Source organism: Procambarus clarkii, chromosome 36, assembly GCF_040958095.1.
Source record: "Procambarus clarkii isolate CNS0578487 chromosome 36, FALCON_Pclarkii_2.0, whole genome shotgun sequence".
Taxonomy (NCBI): domain Eukaryota; kingdom Metazoa; phylum Arthropoda; class Malacostraca; order Decapoda; family Cambaridae; genus Procambarus; species Procambarus clarkii.
In genome coordinates this window covers 6123341-6135850 of record NC_091185.1, presented here as the reverse complement: position 1 = coordinate 6135850, position 12510 = coordinate 6123341, and the positions used below count along the sequence as shown (strand labels likewise).

The window sequence follows — 12510 nt, the reverse complement described above, 5'->3', positions numbered from 1 at the left end:
GCGAACTCGTTACAAAAAATAAGTTAACCTCCCACCTCACTCCCAGAAACAAGGACCATGTGCGTCAACCCTCAAATCAGAGTGGAAGAGATACAATAGAAAGAGAGAGTTGTAAGACAATCTTACAACTCGCATTGTACTTCTTGAACACCTCGCCCAGTGGTTGGACACTGCACCAAACTGGAAAGTATGGTCGTGTACTTCGACAGATCTCTGTCGAAGTACACGAGCTTCGCGCCGGAGAGGACTAGTGGAAGAACTGGATATTCTTCCTTCACTATATTCATTACCATGCGTCCAGCAATAATTAAAGTCATTAAATTGAAACAGCAAGCAGATGATGTGGTGGCGAAAATATGGACTATGACAGAAATCTGTGGTTCAAGCTTAATCCTTCTGCCCACAGAAGCGAAAGGCTTGTGCTCCTGCACCCTCCAGCAAAAGACGAAAAACTACAATGTCAGCAGGTGGTGGAGAAAGAGCGAGTCAGTATAGCGGCCAGACGACAATCATGGCGTCAGCCTGCTGTTGCCCGCCAACATTCCGGCAGCCCCGGGTAACAGCTACATATTGTATCCCTCTCGCTCGCCTGTACATCAGAGAGCATCTCACCCGCCGCTACCTCCCTCACTGCCTTGAGGAGCCCACCTGCTGACTTACGGTAAACATTCCTTAGTGGAAACATTACCCGAGTTTTATGAAGACACTCTTGCTTTTCCCGCTCTTTCTCCCTCCCTTCCTCCCCTTCCAGTCCAATCGCCGACGTAGGAAACATGTTCCTCCGTAGGGGTTCGTTACCTCCATTTGATGTAGGCACTTTAGTCTCTGCTCTACACCCCTCCTCACCAGTCTAACTGATCAAAGCTGATGCGGTATACACCATTTTTGTTCCGCTGATGGATTTGTTTTGATGGGTAAATATACCTGCTTGCTTACCTGCTTGACTCATTTCCCCAGAGAAGCCCCTGATGTACTCTCCTGGTCAAGCCTCAACACTCACTAATAAATGTTAGAAAGGCAGTGTTAGCGCGAGGTGGTGTATACATACATATTATATATATGTATGTATGTATATATATTTTACACATATACATACATGTAAGATACTGGAGGGTCAGGTCCCAAATTTGCACAGTAGAATAACAATATACTGGAGCGAGAGATACGGAAGGAAATGCAGAATAGAACCAGTGAAGAGTAGAGGTGCCATAGGCACAACCAGAGAACACTGTCTGAACATCAGAGGTCCACAGCTGTTCAACACCCTCCCAGCAAACATTAGAAATATTACTAGAACAAAGATGGATGTCTTTAAGAGGCACTTAGACAAGTTCTTACAAGAAGTGCTGGACCAATCAGGTTGTAGTTGATATGTGGGCCTGCGGGCCGTTCCAAGCAACAGCCTGTTGGACCAAGTTATCGTAAGTCGAGCCTGGCCTCAGGCCGGGCTCAGGAAGTAGAACTCCGGAAACCCTCCCCAGGTATGGTCCAGGTATGCCCACACGGCCAGGTACCCCCAAACACACAGCCAAACACCTCCCCCCAAAACGTAGCTAGACCAAACATGCCAAACACATAACACATGTGTCTAATGACTCAGCCACAACATATTCGAGGAGTGCCAGATGGTAGAGGAAGTTGGCAATGAGACCTTCAGCCCAGTCTACGGCATCTGGCACCCATGACAGCATTTATGTCAACCCAGACTGGCACTCATTACAGTGCCATACCTCTCACGCTACCCGGCTCAAGAGTGCCACGCTCCCACAACACTTACCGCTCGAGGCACTCTCACACTCGAGTAACTGAATCGAAGTGTCATATTCAACGGAAACTGTGGAAGTGTCACTGATAACTCACAGACTGGCAGGCAGTCTCAGATTCAATGGACGGGTTGAGTGACGGCGTGATCAGACTCAAATCACTAGCCGGTGGGGAAGGATAGAAACATTGACCAGACCACGCACTAGAAAGTGAAGGGACGACGACGTTTCGGTCCGTCCTGGACCATTCTCAAGTCGATTGAGAATGGTCCAGGACTTGAAACTATTTGAGAATGGTCCAGGACGGACCGAAACGTCGTCGTCCCTTCACCTTCTAGTGTGTGGTCTGGTCAACTTACTTTAGCCACGTTATTGTGACTCGTCGCCTGCGATAGCAACATTGTTTAGCCAGGCAGGAGTCGAAACCACTGCATCAATAACAGCCCGAGAGACTTAAGATAACTCCCGGTAGCGGGCACAGATGGCCCTGAATTCAGGCTTTTAATTCAGTTCCTCAAGGTCGAAGTGCTTATACCCTCAACGGGATGCAAGCCACAATAGTTGCCTAAAACTCGGCCTCCTGTTTACTGCTTAGGTTAACAGGCGCATCAGATGAAAGGAAATGTACCCATCCATTTCCGTCTCCCGCGGGGATTAAACCCGGGATTCCCGATTGTGAATCGAAGGGCGTAGACTCCTTTACTAAAGAACCCATAGTGGTTTAAGGGTATATATATTGAAGTCAAATTACACAAAATTTGGAATACAAATACCAGTCTTAACACATCTATTACATAAACATCTTTACTCGGAGGCCTACTGGCCTCGTATAGGCTAGTAGGCCTTAACAGCTCCTTGTATTAAGTGATTATGGACGTAAACAATGATGACATGTCTTCCCGGGTCGTAGGAACGCCAATGCCATTAAAGAACAAGGAATTCAAGCTTGGTCACAACAAGACACAAGTGCCACCTTCTCTACCTGTTCTTTACCTACCTACCTACCTACGAAGGTAGGAGTACCTACCTTCTCAACAGCCCGCGCGACCTTCATCTGTCATCAGCTGAGCGACGGACGACCTCAAAACAACAACAGGGTCGACCCACGTACCACACAAAGTCAAAGACTTTGCTCTTTCAATGGGGGGAGTCAAAGATTCCCCCCATTGTCAACACTGTCTATGAATGACGCCTCATCAACGTCATCAAATGTTGATTCATTGTTATCAACGTTGATAACATTGATTCTACGTTTAACGTTAACCGAGCATGTTCCCCTCCCCCCCCCCCTGCTGAGTCAGCGACGCATCTCACCAGGTTAACTTCTCTATGATTCACGTGTGCACCCCGCTCTACACCTGACTCTTTAGATCCACCTGTGATGGGTGGCCAGCGCCACCTGTGATGGGTGGCCAGCGCCACCTGTGATGGGTGGCCAGCGCCACCTGTGATGGGTGGCCAGCGCCACCTGTGATGGGTGGCCAGCGCCACCAGTGATGGGTGGCCAGCGCCACCTGTGATGGGTGGCCAGCGCCACCTGTGATGGGTGGCCAGCGCCACCTGTGATGGGTGGCCAGCGCCACCTCTGGAAGTGAATCTCGAGATGAAGATGAGAAGTTGAAAGTTCGTAAAGAAGATGGCCCAGACACATACACAAGGCGAGGCAATGAGAGAGTCAGACGGAATTGAGTGGGCACCACGCTGGGCGAACACGGTAACCCTCAGTTGGTTTCAAAGCGTTGTACGACAAAGAGTACCGGGAAGACGGGACGCCACGAGCGTATAACTCTCATCCTGTAACTACACAGGTTATTACACACACTTCTGTTTATCATATTGGCTCAGCACAACTTGTCTTGCTGAGTGCTGTCTATTTTGATTCATCACATATTTTTGGTTTACTGTCTATTTTGGATAATCACTAATCATTTTCGTCCACCACTCCCCATTTTGGTTCACAGTGTACTGGGGGCACAGTGTCAGCTGTGCTGCTGACTACCCCGTCAGCACCTGACACTGTCACTATACTGGCGGCCACACAGTCGCCTCCTGACACTGTCAGTATACTGGCGGCCACACGAGGAGGAAGTACGTGGCCCAGTCCACCACCAGGGTAGTGCCGGACTGGGTCTGAGAGTGGGTCTACCAGTGTGTGGTGAGTAACTGACTCAGGCGGGCACTCCCTCCTCAGGCAGGTAGTTGGCCCCTCTCCACACACGCCCAGGGTGTGCGCGCCTCGCACGCCCATACACACACACACACACGCCCACACCCACGCCTACACGCCCTCGGGAGAGGTCCGGGCCTGTCATGGCTGGAGGTGTCGACTGTGGCGGCGGTGGCGGCCGGCCAGACCAAGAATAGTGCCCACACTGACACTTGTGCTGCCTCCGCCCACACCTGTCCGTGGCCCACACCATACCTGCCCGTGGCCCACACTATACCTGCCCGTGGCCCACACCATACCTGCCCGTGGCCCACACTATACCTGCCCGTGGCCCACACTATACCTGCCCGTGGCCCACACCATACCTGCCCGTGGCCCACACCATACCTGCTCGTGGCCCACACCATACCTGCCCGTGGCCCACACCATACCTGCCCGTGGCCCACACCATACCTGCCCGTGGCCCACACCATACCTGCTCGTGGCCCACACCATACCTGCCCGTGGCCCACACCATACCTGCTCGTGGCCCACACCATACCTGCCCGTGGCCTACACTATACCTGCCCGTGGCCTACACCATACCTGCCCGTGGCCACTCCTTATACTGGCCACAAGGCAAAGTGAGGTAATTATCAGAAAACGCTAAGCAAGGAGCTGGGATATAAGTACAAGGCGCTGGGATATGACGACAGGAACCTGGGATATATACCTGCTTGATGGGGTTCTGGGTCCTTGGCACAATCGCCAAGGACCCAGAACCTTGGGCTTCTACTCCCCAAGCCCGGTCCGAGGCCAGGCTTGACTTGTGAGAGTTTGGTCCACTAGGCTGTTGCTTGGAACAGCCCGCAGGCCCACATACCCACCACAGCCCGGTTGATCCGGCACTCCTTGCAGGAAACTAGTTTTCTCTTGAAAATGTCTACGGTTGTTCCGGCAATATTTCTTATGCTCGCTGGGAGGGTGTTGAACAACCGCAGACCTCTGATGTTTATACAGTGTTCTCTGATTGTATCTATGTGTTATGTTATCGACACCGTTGCTGGAGTATGGAGTGGCGATTTCAGCGCCATCTATGGGTGTGCACTCCAACTCCCCGGTAGTGGGTGCTATGCAGACAACGCCATCTGTTGGTGGTGGCGTGGTATCGGTGAAAGGCTCCGGTTTCCTACCTCAGTTAGAAGAGGAGATCGATGATGATGACCTCTGGTGGGTGGCGTATCGAGATCAACGCCATCTAGGTTGTGGCTACAATTTACAGTTTAAATTCCCCGGTAGAAGGGTGTTATCCTAAGGGCACCCAGTGTACTGTCCGTCTAGCTAATATAGTTTTATGTTCACAGAAGTTGTCACGAATCTTATTACGATTCTGCCAATTCTCCCGAACCTCGTATTATGTTATTGTTTTCTCTACGTAAATATTGCTGTCAGTTGTATAAGATTTGTGTATATAGATATATATACATTATATATATATATAACATAGATAGCTGGGTAGTGTGTGTAAGGTTTGTTTTGGTGGTGGATGTCACGTGAAATTAGCCGTGTGGGCGGTTGACAATATTTGGGAATGGCCAGGGCGATTGTTGGCAAATCAATTGCCTATAGTTTTATATTTATTTATTCCCATATTTGGTAGCCGTAATATTTCAAGGAATGTGAGACCAGTAATTACAACTCTTAGTTAATAATGTTGGAGTTTAGATCTGACCTTTGTAAATAGAATGTTCACAATGTTCATGCGAACGTTAATTGGTGTTTGGGTAGACGGTTAGTCGACGTTGGGCCTGCGGACCACGTCCTGGGCAGTAGAGTGGCGGCTGCGGTCGAGTGCAGTTGTGTTTAAGCTAAGTTCTTGGTTTTTGTTATTTTAAGCCCATATAAATATTAATTTATCTGGATAGACGATTTTAGTGTATTTATGGCTTACTCCATATTCTGGTGATAGTGCTCAGATCTCAAATAATTACTTGCATTCTATAGTATTACATGCTGATAAATATTTCTGGCTACTATTTATTTAATTGTTGTTAAGTTGTCACCCTTAGCAAAATATATTGTTCTCCCGTTTTTATACAGTGATTAATTATACCCCTAGACACCTATTGGCATGGCAGATTTTTATTTGTTCTTTACACTGTGGGGAGAAGAACATTATTTAGTCTCAAGGGTCGTGACAGAAGTGATGTAAGCAGGCGATTGTGCCAAGGAGAGCAGTTCACCTTGGGCAGTCCAAGAATTGTTAACTTGGTCCTGTGAGAGGACAAAGTGGCCGCCGTCGGTTATAGCAGTGTGTTAGCTGCTGGTGTATGCAGTGTTGGATGGGCCGACGTACCCGGGATTGGCCAGGAAGAGTTACCCGACGACAGTGGTGCGTCTGTTGAGAAGTGCTGCTAGCGAGCGACTAGAGACTTCTGCCAGGGTGTTAGCTACCCCTGTATGTGATTGTTTCAGACCCTTGTCAGCGTGTTGCTGAAACCCTCTGCCAGTGTGTACCTAGAGAGTGGCGGTGGGGTATTAACACATCGTGAAGATACCGTGTGTGTGAACTGCCCCATGATGAAGGTGAACTCGCCGGTGTTTGCCATTAGGTGTGGACGACGTGTACCTGGAGAGTGGAGTCACCGGGACTGATGAACACTGCCGATGTATTGTGTCCTGAGTGAAAGAGACACTTTGTAAATACGTGTAGTAATACTGTAGTGTGTTTTTATCCCCCATTTATTCTTTGCACTACTTGCCACAGCCAGTTCTTGACAGCTCACCACCGACTTGGGGTTGGATATAGAAGAGGTAAGAACAGCAAGAACCTGTTACTGGCCCAAAGTGGCCGTAACACTATGGCTCCCCTGCTCTTCACTGGTACTGGTTCTATTCTACATTTTCTTCCATATACCTGGTTGATACCAGGTATATATTATATATATAGCCATATCGTTCACTCCAGTACGTTGTTATTTTACTGTGTAGATTTGGGACCTGTCCCTCCAGTATCTTCCACGTGTATATTATTTGATATCTCTCTCGTTTCCTTTCTAATGAGTACATTTGGAGAGCTTTGAGACGATCCCAATAATTTATGTTCTCTGTATTCCTCTCTATTTCAGCAATCTCTCCTGCTCTGAAGGGGGAAGTGAGTACTGAGCAGTACTCAAGACGGGACAGTACAAGTGACTTGTATACCTGGTTGATACCTGGTTGATGGGGTTCTGGGAGTTCTTCTATTCCCCAAGCCCGGCCCGAGGCCAGGCTTGACTTGTGAGAGTTTGGTCCACCAGGCTGTTGCTTGGAGCGGCCCGCAGGCCCACATATACCTGGTTGATGGGGTTCTGGGAGTTCTTCTACTCCCCAAGCAAGGCCATAGGCCAGGCTTGACTTGTGAGAGTTTGGTCCACCAGGCTGTTGCTTGGAGCGCCCCGCAGGCCCACATATACCTGGTTGATGGGGTTCTGGGAGTTCTTCTATTCCCCAAGCCCGGCCCGAGGCCAGGCTTGACTTGTGAGAGTTTGGTCCACCAGGCTGTTGCTTGGAGCGGCCCGCAGGCCCACATATACCTGGTTGATGGGGTTCTGGGAGTTCTTCTACTCCCCAAGCCCGGCCCGAGGCCAGGCTTGACTTGCGAGAGTTTGGTCCACCAGGCTGTTGCTTGGCCCGCAGGCCCACATACCCACCACAGCCCGGTTGGTCCGGCACTCCTTGGAGGAATAAATCTAGTTTCCTCTTGAAGATGTCCACGGTTGTTCCGGCAATATTTCTTATGGTTGCTGGGAGTACAACTTGCTGGTATAGTACAACCATTGTGATGGGATCCTTGGATGGACAAGGAGCTGGAATATGAAGACAAGGAGCTAGGATATGTGAAGTTAAATAAAGTCGGCTTGAAGAAACAGTGTCCAACCACTTAAGCTGCCCAGGCTCGAACGCCGACCCTGCAAGTGGGTTAGCGTGTGTTGTGCATGACTGGGATCCATGTAAACGAGGACCCAGTCTCCCACTAGTATGCTAGCCTTGTAATGACCCAGATCTACCCCCCCGCCCCCCCTGGACGTTAAGCCCCACAAGGTATACTATCAGTGTTGCCATCACCAGCAAGTGCTAATAAGAGTCTAAATAAACAGTAAAGCTAATCTACGACAGTGTTGCCAACACTAACCAGAACACATCTGGTGAGGTAAACACAAATAGAAGTAATTACAGCCATAAACATGGAGAGGGGGGGGGAGGGAAGGAAGGGGGGAGAGAGGGGGATTGAAGGTGGAGGGAGAGAGGGAGATGGAAGGGGGGGGGGGAGAGAGAGTCTTCCCTCACTGGTATAATTGCTTCAACATCTGCTCTATTTCGTCGATTTCCCTATTTCGAGTGATTTTTTGTGTTAGTCTGCTTAAGCATTCCAGTTATTTTTTTTCCTTCTGTACAGTGGTCTGCGTTCTCTTTCTAGAGTGGTCCTCTTTCTGCCCTTCCTCTTAGGCACGTGCTTCAAGCAGACCTTGTAAGCTTCAGCTGTCAGTTAAGCTATTCCCTGTGTGGCAGTTTTGTCGCTTAAGACCGTCTCCCATTGAATGTTTGCAAGGTCTATATTTACTTTTTTCCAGTTGATCCTCTTGGATCTACTGCAGGTATTAATGTTAGTTTGCATTTCCATGAGCTTGTGGTCTGAGTATGTAGTATCTGAGATTGTAATGTCTCTGATGAGTTCATCATTGTTTGTGAAGATCAGGTCTAGTGTGTTTTCGTTCCTAGTTGGTTCTGTAATCTGTCGGTTGAGGGAGAATTTGTCACAGACTCTCAGTTGTTCTCTGACCTGCGGTTGCTAATGTCCAGGTTGGTTTCTTCCTATAATATTATTGTTTACCATTCTCCATCTTAGACCGGGTAGAATGAAGTCTCCAAGGAAGATAATATTAAATTTGTGTAACTCGACAATGTCTTTCCACAGTGCTCCTGTGGCTCTCTGAACAATCGGTTCCTGAGTTTTGTGTTCAGTGTTTTTTTTTACATAACTTGCATACAAGGCTGGTAGCAATTCTGTGAATGCTAACCCAAGTGTGAGAAATGTCATTCATTAGTTTGGTTATGTTTTTCCCATAAGGGTGTGTCATTGTGACAAAGACAGTAGGTACCTTATAGTAGGTCCAACAGCCTGGTTGACCAGTCCAGCAACGAGGAGACCTGGTCGACGACCGGGCAGCGGAGTCGCTGAGCCCCGAAATCCCCTCAATGTAACCTTGGGCCAGATTCACGAAAGCACTTACGCAAGCACTTACGAACGTGTACATCTTTCGTCAATCTTTGACGGCTTTGGTTACATTTATTAAATAGTTTACAAGCATGAAAACTTGCCAATCAACTGTTGTTATTGTTATAAACAGCCTCCTGGTGCTTCGGAGCTCATTAACTGTTTAATAATTATAAACAAAGCCGCCAAAGATTGAGAAAAGAGGTACAGGTTAGCAAGTGCTTGCGTAAGTGCTTCCGTGAATGTGGCCCCATGTCTGTTGACACAGTGTCGGTCACTCTGTACAGCTCGGGTGAAATATTGTGTTACACATCTTATAGACAATCATCACAACACTCGGAAACAGCGAGACAATCCGAAGAAGCCGTGATGAGGGGTTCGAACCCGTGCGGTGGTGTGTGTGTGTTCCCAGGCACACGCCCTAGTCCCTGGAACATACCTGAAGAGGGTTTCTAGAGTACTTCTTCTCCCCGAGCCCGGCCTGAGGTCAGGCTCTATACTTGTGATAACTTGGACGAGTTAACTTAACTCTTGTTGACCTTAGTACTGCACTATTTGTAATATATTTATATCTGTGTATATATATATATTTATAGTTATATGTTCAACCTCATGTGCAGTTGTAGGGAGGGAGTGCCAGTGTTGTATTCTATCTACAACAGTATCACAACCATGGCTATCTTTTACAACACGCTATCACCACCATGGCACCAACACTGTAGCACCACCATGGCACCATCCCCACCATGGCACTATCACCTCCATGGCACCATCACCACCATAGTAGCATCACTATGGCACCATGATCATCATGACACAATCACCACCACAGCACCTTGACACCCTCCCCACCACCAAGACACCACCTGGCCCTCCCTCACCCCAGTATAAGAGCCCGGAGATAGACTTGAGTCAATAAATACACTGATCACTCAAGGAAAACATTCTGTTGTTTGCACTCTGAAGTCTTTGTCTGCCACGTGGGTGGTGGAGGCGTCAGGCTGCGTCTAACAGCCTCGTTCACTGGACCACCAACCAGGCTGCCAGCTCTCTTAGCTAACACTTCGCATGTTGTACCTTGTCGCAACCAACGTTACAAATGTAGCCTACTATGATAAAGTAACGCCAAATATCCACGGGAGCCGGTCGGCCGAGCAGACAGCACGCTGGACTTGTGATCCTGTGGTCCTGGGTTCGATCCCAGACGCCGGCGAGAAACAATGGGCAGAGTTTCTTTCACCCTATGCTCCTGTTACCTAACAGTAAAATAGGTACCTGGGTGTTAGTCAGCTGTCACGGGCTGCTTCCTGGGGGTGGAGGCCTGGTCGAGGACCGGGCCGCGGGGACACACAAAAAAAAAGCCCCGAAATCATCAAGATAACCTCTCTGCCACCACGACGATGACACATGACCAACAAACTGGGCCACATATGCCCCCGGCCCGGTGGTCCGCGGGGCCCCGTTCCCTAGCTGCCCAACTCACTGGCTCACTAACTCACCCCAGCATTTACTCTCCTCTAAAAACATCTCTGGTGAGATCACCGCCGCTACCAATCCCGCGTGAAAATAAATATACAGGAATGGACGAGGAATTTATTATCTCGCCAATAGAACAGATTGGTCCCTGTTTACAACAGCTAACTCAAGGGAAACAGCGATTAGCAGCGTGTGAGGCACATCCCCGCCCCCTCTAGGACCGTGATGGGTGCACAGGTGTGGGCTGGGATGTGGTGTCTGGACACTAGGGTACACAGGTGTGGGCTGGGATGTGGTGTCTGGACAGTAAGGTGTGGGCTGGCTGGTGTGGGCTGGCTGGTGTGGGCTGGCTGGTGACAGTTTGACAACATGGGTTCAGAACAGGGCGCTCCTGCCTCTCACAGTTGCTGGACCCAATAACATGGTCTTAGACCAGGGGTCTCCAAACTTGTCAATGTAAGCGCCACGTTCTATATTTCCCATATTTATGCGGGCCGGAGGAATAAAAAATGAAAAAAAACAAAAAACAAATCAGTGCCAGTAATTTAATTTCCTCAAATATTAAAGTATAAACATGGAAAAATTAAAACATATCTTTTTGGAAAAAATCAGGGTAAACTAAATAGATTCCTGCCTTTAGTTTTATGCAACCAAATTAGTGTGACGAATGATACTGTCGTTTTGACTTCAAAATTTCATTAAAATCAGGTTCCAGATTAGATGAGCCAATTGTAAGAATTGATTTCAAGTGATCATCAGACAAATTTGCTCGATAGTTAGATTTCACATACTTCATTTTGGAAAAAGTTTGTTCACACAATTATGTTGAACCAAAAATGGACACAAAACTACAAGCAAACTTGTAGTTTTGTGCATTACAACCAATCAGTTGTGTATAACTGTATATTTAGGGGCCTGGTGGCTGAGTGGACAGCGCTCGGTGTTCGTAATCCTAGGGACAGGGGATCGATCCCCGGCGATAGCGGAAACAAATGGGCAGAGTTTCTTTCACCTTGATGCGCCTGTTTAACTAGCAGTAAATAGGTACCTGGGAGGTAGACAGCTGTTACGAGCCACTTCCAGGGAGGGGTGTTAAAAAAAAGTTGATTGACAGTTGAGAGGCGGGCGGAAAGAGCCAAAGTTCAACCCCCTGCAAGCACAACTAGGTGAATACAACTAGCAGGATACATCTACTTACGAACTTGTACATCTTTTCTCAATCTTTGACGGCTTTGTTTACTTATATTAAACAGTTAATGAGCCCCGAAGCACCATAAGGCTGTTTGTAACTATAACAACATTTCATTGGGAAGTTTCGATGTTCATAAAGTGTTTAATAAATGTAAACAAAGCCGCCAATGACTGAGAACAGATGGACGGGTTGGTAAGTGCCGGAGTAACTGCTCAATGAACCCGGCTCCTGGTTGACATATGCCTGGCGTCATCCGCATGAGGGATATATGGGGGAGGAGTGGGGGGGGGGGGAGCCAGCTGTGTATGAGTGAGATCTCTAGCTCACCCCTCATGCCTAACTGTGGCAGGAGGGCATAGTGAGGGGTCGAGCTGGATTAGAAGGCAGAGTGAGGGGAGGATGGCTGAATGAGTAGACTTAGAGGCTGTGGAAGACAAGCAAAGTGCTGATGAGTGTTAGGCCACATTTCTCACAAGCCTCACCTCTCACACCCCCTCACACCCCCTCACACCTCCCCTACAGCAGCAGGTGAGGGTGTCGGCGACACAGGCAGAGAACAACGCCAGACAGAGCCAGGTGTAGATGACAGGTGTAAGGTGTCCACGCTATATATAACTCACTGGATGTATCCTTTAAACGCGTTACAATTCATTCCAGCTGGATACATTGATGCCAT

The 12510-nt window shown here is 48.5% G+C and overlaps 1 protein-coding gene across 9 annotated transcripts in view; it reads right to left on the bottom strand.

Moving 5' to 3' along the window:
* Grip (Glutamate receptor interacting protein) overlaps positions 1–12510 on the bottom strand; it is a 201384-nt gene that overhangs the window by 32069 nt on the left and 156805 nt on the right. The window contains exon 1 of one of the 9 annotated variants that reach the window (XM_045739144.2): positions 4046–4130. The exons of the other annotated variants lie outside the window; for them this stretch is intronic. The gene's annotated coding sequence lies outside the window, so the exon portion shown is untranslated. Of the gene's footprint in view, positions 1–4045; positions 4131–12510 lie in introns of those variants that run through there. 9 annotated transcript variants of the gene reach the window in all.